Consider the following 12420-nt stretch of genomic DNA (forward strand, 5'->3'; position numbering starts at 1 on the left):
AAGCCTAGGCTCTAAGGTTTTTACAACAATATTTCAATTGTGAATATCACATTTTGGTCCAGCAATCTCAACTTAAAAAAAAAAAAAGATTGAAGTAATGTATGTATAAAGTAATGAATATTTTTATGCATATTTCCTTCCATATAGGAAATATTTTCATTTGACACAAACTGTGTACCTTTAAGGTACATACAAGCTAGTTTGTAGCTTAAATTTTTCATTACTTTGATTAATTTTTAAATAATTCATGAAAGAACATTAAAGCAATAAAAGCTGTCAAATTTATGACAAATTTCAGCTATGCATTGGTCACACAAAGCTATTCAGCTTTTCATACAATCAGAATTATGTGTATGAGGGAACTTTTTGAAGAGTAAAATGAAGACAGCTATTGGTATACTTAAAAAAAAAAAAAGATAACAGCAACCAATACTTGAGGGTAGTTAGGACACATAAAACTAGTCTCAGTCAAGAATCAGTCATTACTTTTCCAATGGATATGAACTCAATCTGGGAGGTTTCTTCCTTCCTTGGTTTCAGTGATTGTGTGGCCAAGTCCCCGAGGTAGCAATTCTAAAAATAACATTTGAAAAGCTTTTCTGACCTGAATGTCAGAAACTGACCAAGCAAATAAATGTAACAAAAGGAAGCTAAGGGAAGAACAAATTGGGGGTAGAAATGATTTTTAAACAATATGAATGTAAGAGAGAATATAAGAAGTATGTATATATCTTTTCACTACTTCTTAAAAATAGAATATATTTTGAGGTTCAAGTTTTAGCAATTACTTATTTTCTTTCTGAGACAAGCAATAGGAGACAGAAATTTGTGAAGGATTCAAATAAACATAATTTAATTTCAGAACTAAATGGGGTTGTAATTAAGAAGAAGCACAGATGAGATCAGAATGATGCTTACCTTGCCCACTTTCAATTTGAGGGGACTTCCCTGGTGATCCAGTGGTTGGGACTTGGTGTTACCAATGCAGGGGATGTGAGTTTGATCCCTGGTCACAGAACTAAGAGCTCACATGCTGCTTGGCCAAAAGAAAGTTTTTTTCAATTTTTGACTGACATTCGATTACTAACTGGTGGATAGATTTGTCCTCTCTGGTTTCAAAAATAAGGTCATGTGCCTTGTCGTTTAAAAAATTATCTATTTTTTAAGCTTAGGACAGTCTCAAATGTAAAATATGTATCATGCAAAGTATGTGTGTATGTATGTACGCTCAGTCATGTCTAACTCTCTGCGACTCAAAGGATGTGTAAAATACATACATAATCAAATATTACTCAACATAAAATTTCTAGAAGAATATTGCCAAGCATTGACAGCTATCACTGATATGACATTCTGCTGGATGCTATATATATAATATGGGTGAATAAACATGCATATAGAAGAGAATGTATATAGGTAAATTTAACGTATGTTAGTGTAATCTATAATGTAGAGGATAAATACCATTTGAAGGATTATCAAATTTTAGCTATGAAAGGCCTATATTCACTTAGATTTTTTTCTAAAACCAAATAGAAGCTTTACATCAAGCATGTGAAACTTTATTCCTTAACCAGAGAAATATAATTTTACTTTGCAAAAAGTTATTAAATCATTGTTTATTCAAATATTTTTGTTATTATTTTTCTTGTCTAAAGCCTCGTAGTTGGCCATCGGCTGCATCTCCAACCAGACTTTATTGTTAAGATTCCCCATATATCTTGTTAGATAAAATCTTCACATTTGTTGAAATACAAATTCCTACCCACCTTTGTTGTCAAGACGTAGTCTTTTACTTAATATTACATGTATTATAGGGTGTCACTACTTTCCACTCTCAGTAATGAACCAAAGTAAGCCTCAGAGAAAACCTTCTCTTGTGGCCAGAAACATTTTCCTTTCTTCATTATAAATGATTAAGTTTGACAACTACAAGAATAGTTACAACACATTAAGTGCAAGATCACCTTCTGCCACTCTTTGTGGATATTTCCCCCAATTTCTATATAGAAAATCCCAAATATAAATCTCCAGTCACTAGGACTTCACCAAAGCATTTGGAGCCACAATTGATGGCCTTTAAATGCAGTACAAACAAATAGGTCTTTATGCTTCTCTAAGTACTTAAAATATGTAGGTAGGTCCTCAATAGTGGTTTATTGATTATATGTGCTAATAATGGGAGAAGGCAGTGGCACCCCACTCCAGTACTTTTGCCTGGAAAATCCCATGGACGGAGGAGCCTGGTAGGCTGCAGTCCATAGGATCGCTACTAGTCGGACACAACTAAGCGACTTCACTTTGACTTTTCACTTTCATGCATTGGAGAAGGAAATGGCAACCCACTCCTGTGTTCTTGCCTGTAGAGTCCCAGGGACGGGGGAGCCTGGTGGGCTGCCGTCTATGGGGTCGCGCAGAGTCGGACACGACTGAAGCGACTTAGCAGCAGCAGCAGCAGTGCTAATAATGTGCGAGGGACTATATGAGTATTCTAGAGGGAGTTGGCAACTTAGATGTGAACAATATGATAAAATTAAATGATAAATGACATTAAAACAATTTAAGATAGATTTAGATTTTTTTTCAATAAGAAGCAGAAAATTAGCCACTCCAAGAAGTTTTGAGTACTATATATGGTGATGCCAAAGATCAATATAGGACCCCTGAAGGATGAAATCAGGGTTATTAGCAGAAAAGCAGACTTTGTGGGAACCCCCACAGGGCTGAGAAAGGAAAGATGGGAGTATCTGGGAGATTTTCACATATGCAAATGAGCAGCATCTTAGAACTGTGACACTCCAGAAGATCAGAGGTCATTCAGTGGCTAAAGGTAGTGAAAACACAGAAGATTTAGAGCAGGGGAACTCTCTAAGACTTAGAAACAGGGAAGAAGAGGTGCAATGGCTGTGAAGAGCAGCTGTCACTAAGGCCAGAGGTAAGACTCGGGAAAAAGAGCCCAGTGAAGCTTCAGTTAACACCTGAGAGTGTGGCGCCAAACTGCCTGGCAGAAATGTCAGTAGCTATAAACACAGATTATTGACAGTCAGATAACTGAGCAGTTTAAGGTCAGAGAAGAGGTTCAAACAGCAACCTTACGAACAAGAAGGAAAACCAAGGTGAAGATGTACAACCTGAATATAGCCATCTTTGTCTGAATGTAAGGAAGAAAAAAAAAAAAGTGTAATGTGAGCAAAAAACAGTACTACAGATGCAGGAGAAAAACACATTTTTGAGAAAAATATATTGAGGGATGTAAAAGGAAAATAAGGAAAATGTCTTTAATTCAATAAAATATCAAAAGTATGTTATAAAATATGATAGATACGATAAGGTGATAGATTCAAATCAAGAGGAGACTAAAAAGGATGCAAACAAATATTAATAATTTAAAAAAACCTGTATGCCAGAGGAAATGTGTAGGAAAATAAGAATGCAGATGATAGATGAAATTTTCCTTAGAAGAAACAAAGAGCAGAACCAAGTTTACAGAATATGTCATAATTAATATATAGGACAAAATGCTTAAACATGAACAAAAGGGCATTATGAAAAGGTTGAACAAAAGGTCATTAATTTAGAGCCAATTTTTAGATAAATAGTCCTGCTCTAAGTAGCTGAACAAATGTAATAAAAAATATAATTGAATACTACCTGAACTAGAGAAAGAGCAAGAGCCTTGAAATTAAAATAGCTAATTGGATAGTAATAATATTTAATGAAAAGATGTCAATCCCTGGACATATCCTGTGATCCTTTTTTTAATTTACTAATAAAGGAAGAGAAATTAGCTTCAATCTTTTTCTTGGGAATTACTTAAGACTATTTAGGGGAAAACATTGAAAAGGAACCCTTTCTTTTAAATTTTTTCTCTTCAGTAAAATTAATTGCTTACTTTAGTTGTTACCAGTTCAGTTGCTAATTTATTCTTTACATTTGAAATTTGCATTTTGATGATCAATTTTAACTCATTATTAGATTTAAAACATTTTAACTATAGGTTTCCCCTTTTACATACATAAATAGTCACATCTCTCATTTAATTTCTTTTGCTATGTGTGAATATTATTTTTTAGGATGGCTGTCCATTTATCAGAAACTTTATGCTACTATGAAAATGTTTCTCTGATTCCTTTGTCTTGTTAAAGTCCTACAATTGGAATTGTCTATTATCAAAACACACTCAAAAGTCATGAACAAAACAGAGAAATAATACATATTTCTTTCATTCACAAAGAGAAAAATTATACTGATCTTATAGAAAAAGGAATTCATTTCATATTTTTTGCATTGTAGTAACACTTTTCTCACCTTCTGGACGAAAGTTAAAAAATGCATGAAATCAATCTGCTTATAGGTTTTGGTACAACTTTATTCTCACCTATTTAGGCAACAATGGGCATATTTACTTTACGAAATATAAAATACACTTATATTGTAAAAATCTATACCTAAATATAAACAGATTTTATAAAATATAAAATATATTATTCTTATTATCTTTTAGATAAAATGCTCTATTTCTTAATTCCCATTAAATTCCTTTATCTTTAACAAATAAATCTTTTTAGTTCATTATTTTGGGCATTGACCCTCAGCCTCAGTTTGAAACAAATGTGATACAAACTTTAACCTTTTCAAAGTGTCACTTAAGTCAGACAGCTGTGCTGCCAATCATTCTATGCTGCAACTCCAATTTCTTAATTTTGTTGAGTATTGTATCCCAGTGCTCCCAATTATGCCTGTGTGCAGAGAGCAAATCCAAACTACCTGAGCCCTGAATGAGTGATTCCAGGATTTAGAGTGACCTCAAAGGTGTGTTTTCTTCTGCACTGAGCTTGACCTAGAGGCAGTTCATGTCAGCCCATATCCTGCCTTTTTTTTTTTTTTTTTAATTATTTTTAATTGGGCTTCCCCGGTGGCTCAGAGAGTAAATAATTTGCCTGCAGTGCAGGAGATACAGGTTCAGTTGCTGGGTGGGGAAGATCCCCTGGAGAAGGAAATGGCAACCCACTCCAGTATTCTTGCGTGGAGAATTCCATGGACAGAAGAACCTGGCAAGCTACATCTCAACACTTTCATTTTTAATTGGAGGATAGTTGCTTTACAATGTTGTATCGATTTCTGCTGTATATCAACATGAACGAGCCATAGGTATGCACATGTCACCCCCTTCTTCAACGTCCTTGCTACTTCCAACCCCATCCCACCTCTCCAGGTTTTCACAGAGCACCGGGTTGAGCTCCCTACATTGTACAGCAAATTCCCACTAGCTCTCTGTTTTACACATGGTCATATATATATTTCAAGGCTTCTCTTTCCATTTGTCCCACCCTCTTCTTTTCTTGCTGTGTCCACCAGTCTGTTTTCTATGCATGTTTCTCTAGTGCTGCCCTACAAATAGCTTCAATACCATTTTCTGGATTCCATATATGTGTGTTAATACATGATATTTGTTTTTCTCTTTCTGACTTACTTCACTCAGCATAACAGGCTCTAGGTTAATCTACCTCACTAGAACTGACTCAGATTCATTCCTTTTTATCATTATCCTTGACTATATGTTTGCAACTAAGCTTCACTGCTTCCAAGCATTGTATGACATTCAGGGTAGTGACAATCAATCTTCAAGGACTGTTAAGCATGGGTGTTTATTCAGTTCTTATTTTTGGTAGAGTGAAGATTCAGATGTGGAAAATTCTGAAAGAGACGGGAATACCAGACCACTTAACCTGCCTCTTGAGAAATCTGTATGCAGGTCAGGAAAAAACAGTCAGAACTGGAAATGAACAACAGACTGGTTCCAAAAGGAGTACGTCAAGGCTGTATATTGTCACCCTGCTTATTTAATTTCTATGCAGAGTACATCATGAGAAATGCTGGACTGGAAGAAACACAAGCTGGAATCAAGATTGCCGGGAGAAATATCAATAAGCTCAGAGATGCAGATGACACCAACCTTATAGCAGAAAGTGAAGAGGAGCTAAAAAGCCTCTTGATGAAAGTGAAAGAGAAGAGTGAAAAAGTTGGCTTAAAGCTCAACATTCAGAAAACGAAGATCATGGCATCCGGTCCCATCACTTCATGGGAAATAGATGGGCAACAGTGGAAATAGTGTCAGACTTTGTTTCTGGGGGCTCCAAAATCACTGCAGATGGTGATTGCAGCCATGAAATTAAAAGACACTTACTCCTTGGAAGAAAAGTTATGACCAACCTAGATAGCATATTCAAAAGCAGAGACATTACTTTGCCAACTAAGGTCCATCTAGTCAAGGCTATGATTTTTCCTGTGGTCATGTATGGATGTGAGAGTCGGACTGTGAAGAAGGCTGAGTGCCGAAGAACAGATGCTTTTGAACTGCGGTGTTGGAGAAGACTCTTGAGAGTCCCTTGGACTGCAAGGAGATCCAACCAGTCCATTCTGAAGGAGATCAGCCCTGGGATTTCTTTGGAAAGAATGATGCTAAAGCTGAAACTCCAGTACTTTGGCCACCTCATGTGAAGAGTTGACTCATTGGAAAAGACTCTGATGCTGGGAGGGATTGGGGGCAGGAGGAGAAGGGGACGACAGAGGATGAGATGGCTGGATGGCATCATGGACTCCATGGACGTGAGTCTGAGTGAACTCCTGGAGTTGGTGATGGACAGGGAGGCCTGGCGTGTTGTGATTCATGGGGTCGCAGAGTCGGACATGACTGAGCGACTGTACTGAACTGAACTGAAGATTCAGATGAATGTTGCACAGAGGCATCTGGGCCAGTGATACAGCCTGGCGGTGGGATGATGGAAGGAGGCTGAGTCACCTGAGAGATCACGCTGTCTCACTTCTACGAAGAGTGAAAAATGTTGCTCAATCACTAAATCATGTCTAACTCTTTGCCACCCCACGGACTACAGCACTAGAGTCTTCCTTGTTGTTTACCATCTCCCAGAATTTGCTCAAACTCACATTCATTGAGTCAGCGATCCCATCCAACCGTCTCATCTTCTGCTGCCTCCTTCTCCTCCTACCTTCAATCTTTCCCAGCATCAGGGTCTTTTCCAATGAGTTGGCTCTTCACATCAAGTGGCCAAAGTATTGGAGCTTTAGATTCAGCATCAGTCTTTCCGATAAATATTCAAGATTGACTTCCTTTAGGATTGACTGGTTTGATCCTGTTGTCCAAGGGACTTTCAAAAGTCTTCTCCAGCACCACAATTTGAAAGCATCAATTTTTCAATGCTCAGCCCTCTTTAAGATCCAACTCTCACATCTGTACATGAGTACTGGAAAACTCATAGCTTTGACCATATAGACATTTATTGGCAAAGTGATGTCTCTGCTTTTAATACACTGTCTAGATTTTTCATAGCTTTTCTTCCAAGGAGCAAGTCTTTTAATTTCATGACTGGAGTCACCATTCACAGTGATTTTGGAACCTGAGAAAACAAAATCTGTCACTGTTTTGTTTCCCCATCTATTTGCCTTGAAGTGATGGGAACAGATGCCATGATCTTAGTTTTTTCAATGTTGAGTTTTAAGCCCGCTTTTTAAGGATCGCCTTTTGAGAAGTTTGGTGACACTCCAAGCAGGTTCTATGGGGTCTGGGAGCCAACCTAGCAAAATTCAATTGAAGAAGGATTTTGCAACCAAGCATCAGAGAGGCTGCCTGGCTCCCTGTGCATGGCAGCAGGCTGGTGACCCCTTCCAATGCTTCGTTCACGAATTTCTAAGAAAAGCTTGGAACTCATTTGCATGTACTGCCCAGATCCTGAGCACGTGCAGAGACTATTTCTGCATAATTTTGAAATGAGTCAGAAAAATATTGAGCCTATGACTAAGGGAATTATAGTTAGAAGCTCAAAAAACTACAGCGGAGGAAGAATCCAACCCTTATGATATATGCATTTTAAAGCTAACAACCAAGTTGAACTTGAATATTAATATTAATATAAGCATGTATGCATCTGTGCTGTGCATGCTAAGTCGCTTCAGTCACGTCTGACTCTTTGTGACCCTAGGGACTGTAACCTGCCAGGCTCTTCTGTCCATGCAATTCTCCAGGCATGAATACTGGAGTGGGTTACCATGCCCTCTTCCAGGGGGTCTTCTCAACCCAGAAATGAACCCACGTCTCTTACATCTTCTGCATGGACAGGCAGGTTCTTTACCACTAGTGCCACCTGGGAAACCCTCTTATAAGCATGGGAAGACAAACAGCCAGAGAATGATGAAGACTGTGAAAGTCTAGTTTACATGTCTGAAAACAAAAACAAAAACAAACAACAACAACAAAAAAAACAAGCACTTTCTAGTGCTACTGCCTGTTGTTATCCTGAATATTAAATGCATTTTCAGAAGGAAAGAAACAATTGTATGAGCCAAATGTTATTCCTCTACAGTTTGGAAAGTAAGTTGTTTACCCTCTTGAGTCTAAGAAATATTTGGAGGAGACAATATTTAGCAGCCTTGAGAATCTTTGTTCCAGGCTTGCCTACAAACTTACTCAATGCTCTGTGCTGTGTGGTCAGTCGCTCATTTGGGTCCGACTCTTTTGTGACCCCATGGACTGTAGCCCACCAGCCTCCTCTGTCCATGGGATTTTCCAGGCAAGAATACTGGAGTGGGTTGCCATCTCCTTCTCCAGGGGATCTTCCTCACCCAGAGATTGATGTCTCTTACATCTCCCGCGTTGGCAGGCAGATTCTTTACCGCTGTTTAGTTGACAGATAGTCTAACTCCCAATAGATGTTACTTGTGCCTTTTACATCCTTCCTAGTTATTAAAGCTTTCCTTCATTTTATTTATTTATTTTCCCTCTTGGCTTTTCTAAGTAGAAGCACACATTCAGCCAAAAATCTATGGGGATATTCAAAATGTTTGAACAACATATGGTATGTTTGGATATATAAGACAAACCTAAATGTTTGTAAGGAGTTTTGTATTTCACAATTTTGAATTACACCACAGTTTACTCAAATTCATCTCACATATATGATCAAAGAGTAGATATTACTTAGTTCAAACGTTTCCAGAATATACCTTACAAAACATTAGAAAAGATATTCCAGGTTTAGAGGAGCATTGTGGGTGGATAACAATTCAGGTGTAAAATACCAGGTTGTCCCATCAAGAAGGAAATTTTCCAGTGTTGCACGCAATGTCTCATGACATTTGTGACTTTTTCTGTAATAGAAATGATTTTTCTGTTCAGACAAATGCTGAAAGTTCTATTGAGTGCCAGGGTTTCCTAAACCCACTGCAGCATGACTTCAACACACAATGAAGTATACACACGGGGAGGCAGCGCAGAGTGATGGTATCACGGGAAGGCACGCCTACGCTGCCCATAACTGGGCGTGCAATGTGCAGAATTCAGAGGGCGCAGATCTGTCTCTTTCTCTAAGCAAGGAGCTTGCTAAGTCTTACTAAGTCTTCCAAAAAGGCTAACATTCCTTTTAATTTCTATTAAAAGGCACAAGATACGAAAGAGTATTCCGAAGAAGACAAAGTCATAGAAAAAAATTCTACACTTTTCAGTCATTAGTAAGGGGTCCATAAATTCTCAAACAAATATAAATTAGATTAAAAGATTCTCATATATATATACACACATTCATTTTATATAATTATTTATCTCATTAAATATATGCGTTTAATTTTTGATGATATAAATATAGATTTAATTATTCAGTGTGAGTCTTCCCTGGTGGCTCAGATGGTAAAGCATCTACCCGCAATGCGGGAGACCCGGGTTCGATCCCTGGGTTGGGAAGATTTCCTGGAGAAGGAAATGGCAACCCACTCCAGTACTCTTGCCTGGAGAAGCCACGGACGGAGGAGCCTGGTAGGGGTCGCAAAGAGTCGGACACGACTGAGTGACTTCACTTTCACTTTCAATTATTCAGTGTAAACTCCACTGGGGAGAAGGCAATGGCATCCCACTCCAGTACTCTTGCCTGGAAAATCCCATGGACGGAGGAGCCTGGTAGGCTGTAGTTCATGGGGCTGCTAAGAGTCGAACACACTGAGCGACTTCACTTTCACTTTTCACTTTCATGCACTGGAGAAGAAAATGGCAACCCACTCCAGTGTTCTTGCCTGGAGAATCCCAGGGACGGGGAAGCCTGGTGGGCTGCAATCTATGGGGTCACACAGAGTCAGACACGACTGACGCGACTTAGCAGCAGCAGCAGAAGCAAGCTCCACTGAGGTTTTACTTTTTGAAAACCTTAAACAGACATTTATTTTACCAACATATTCACTAGTTACTAATTTAATTGACCAAACTGAAACAAGTCTATTTAAACATATTTAACAACTATCAGCAATGTACTTTCTCCTCACTGAAAATTTCTGATCTCCTTTATTCTTGGTCCACAGTTTGATATTATGTTGTATTTCAACATATTTTATTCTTAATGTGTTAACATGTAGATCATACTATGTTGCCAGTTTCAAAATGCTCTGAGTGATTTCATCACAATAAGTTTATTGTTGCAGAGCATGTTTGTTTAATTTGACACAATCTTTAAAATCAAAGGACAGCACAAGAATTAAACTTGTTTTTCTGTTTTAAGGGGTGATTTCCTTGTGGCTCAATGGTGAAGAATCTGCCTGCAGTGCAGGAGACCCAGGTTTGATCCTGGGGTCAGGAAGATCCTCTGGAAAAGGGATAGGCTACCCACTCCAGAATTCTTGCCTGGAGAAACCTATGGACAGAGGACCCTTGTGGTCTACGGTCCACAGGGTTGCAAAGAGTGGGACATGACTAACACTTTCACTTTTTATTTTAAGGTATATGTTAATTAGCAACATATATAATCAGTTTATTGGATATGATGTCTTAATTTGTATTTCTCACCTTTGATTTAATTGAATTATATTAAATCACTTTACTTGTTTTTCTTTTATATATGTTTGATAATGTCTGTAACAATTCAAATGCTGTTATCTAAAATGTTCATTTGCTATTTCATTTTCATTATATCAAAGTCTTCTTGCATTTCACATTTATTTCAATGCTTCAATTTCCAAGGTGTGAGTATTCTGAGGTTCACTTTTTCATTGTCCTGTCCCAAAGAAGCTGTAAATAACCATACCCCAGTATCATTTAATACAATACTTCTTTCTCTTATTTTATTTGCAAGTCTGTGGGTTCCATGATGGCTCAGTGGGAAAGAATCTGCTTGCCACGCAGGAGACTTGGTTCCATCCCTGGAGGGGGAAGATCCCCTGAAATAGGCAATGGCTTCCCACTCTAATATTCTTGCCTACGAAATCCCATGGATAGAGGAGCCTGGCAAGGTAGAGGCCATGGGGTCACAAAAAATTGTCAAAAATCTTTAGGAAATGGAAAAACATTACTTCTAATTATTGTTAAGCTTAATCAACTATGTATAAGTGGACTTATTTTTCATGTTGTGTGAACATGATTCTTTTTCATAAAAAAATAATAATTCCTGAGAAATCACTTTTGGTTAAAAAACTATATCATCAACTAGATCATCTTCCAATTTCTGGTTGATATGACTATAAAACAAAGCTGAATCCCAAGGGTGAAGAGTGCAAATTCAGACAGACTTGTTTTAGTTTTTGATTGTTTTTGAATAAGAAGTGCTGTCTTACAGAACATTTAAACTCTTCCCATTGTCATCCAGCTTCATTTGCATATGTTTTCCCGTTTGTTCCTTATGTTTGTAAATGTTGCTCTTGTAGATTGCCAGAGTTTGGCTATATATAATACCTATTTTTTATTTATGTGTAAATGACATGCAACTGTGAATTACAAGACTGCCGGAATGGAATAATAACGAACTCATTTGCGGTGAAGTGGACTCATTATCTTGCCAGCTGCTGATATTTTCCCAGCCAGTACTTTTCCTGGCAAACAAGGTCCCAGGGGAGAAGTCTTCTGTCTAGCTAAAGAAAATCATCCTTTGCTTTAAAAATCTTTTCAAAATCTGGTATTCATTGCTTTAATAATAATAATAGTAATGATTTTAAAAGCCCATATTTGCTGTTCCAGTGGTAGTTGTTTCTCTAATGGATTCTAAATATGTACAAACATCCGTCAATATAATTATTATAATATTGCTTAATTATAGGTTAATTATTGCATATGAACTATATGTGAAATATAAATTCCCAAAAGGTGCATGTACGTTTGTGCGAATGCAATATAAACTATCAATTTAACTTCAGAACGTAATAAATGGAATGGTGTATTGATAAATTTGGATCTTCTGTGGGTACATTACATACACACATATGCATGCATATACCTTCTTGGATATATGCCGGCACTGCAAAACTCATTGCAACTGGAGGTGAGTATAGCAAGGAAATGACAATCTATGTTATTCTTTTTGGAGAATTCTGATTCTGTAAGTCTTAGAGAATACTGATTTCAAAACCTCTAAAGAAGAAATACTTGCTAAA

This window comes from Capra hircus, chromosome 24 (assembly GCF_001704415.2).
Source record: "Capra hircus breed San Clemente chromosome 24, ASM170441v1, whole genome shotgun sequence".
NCBI classification, from domain to species: domain Eukaryota; kingdom Metazoa; phylum Chordata; class Mammalia; order Artiodactyla; family Bovidae; genus Capra; species Capra hircus.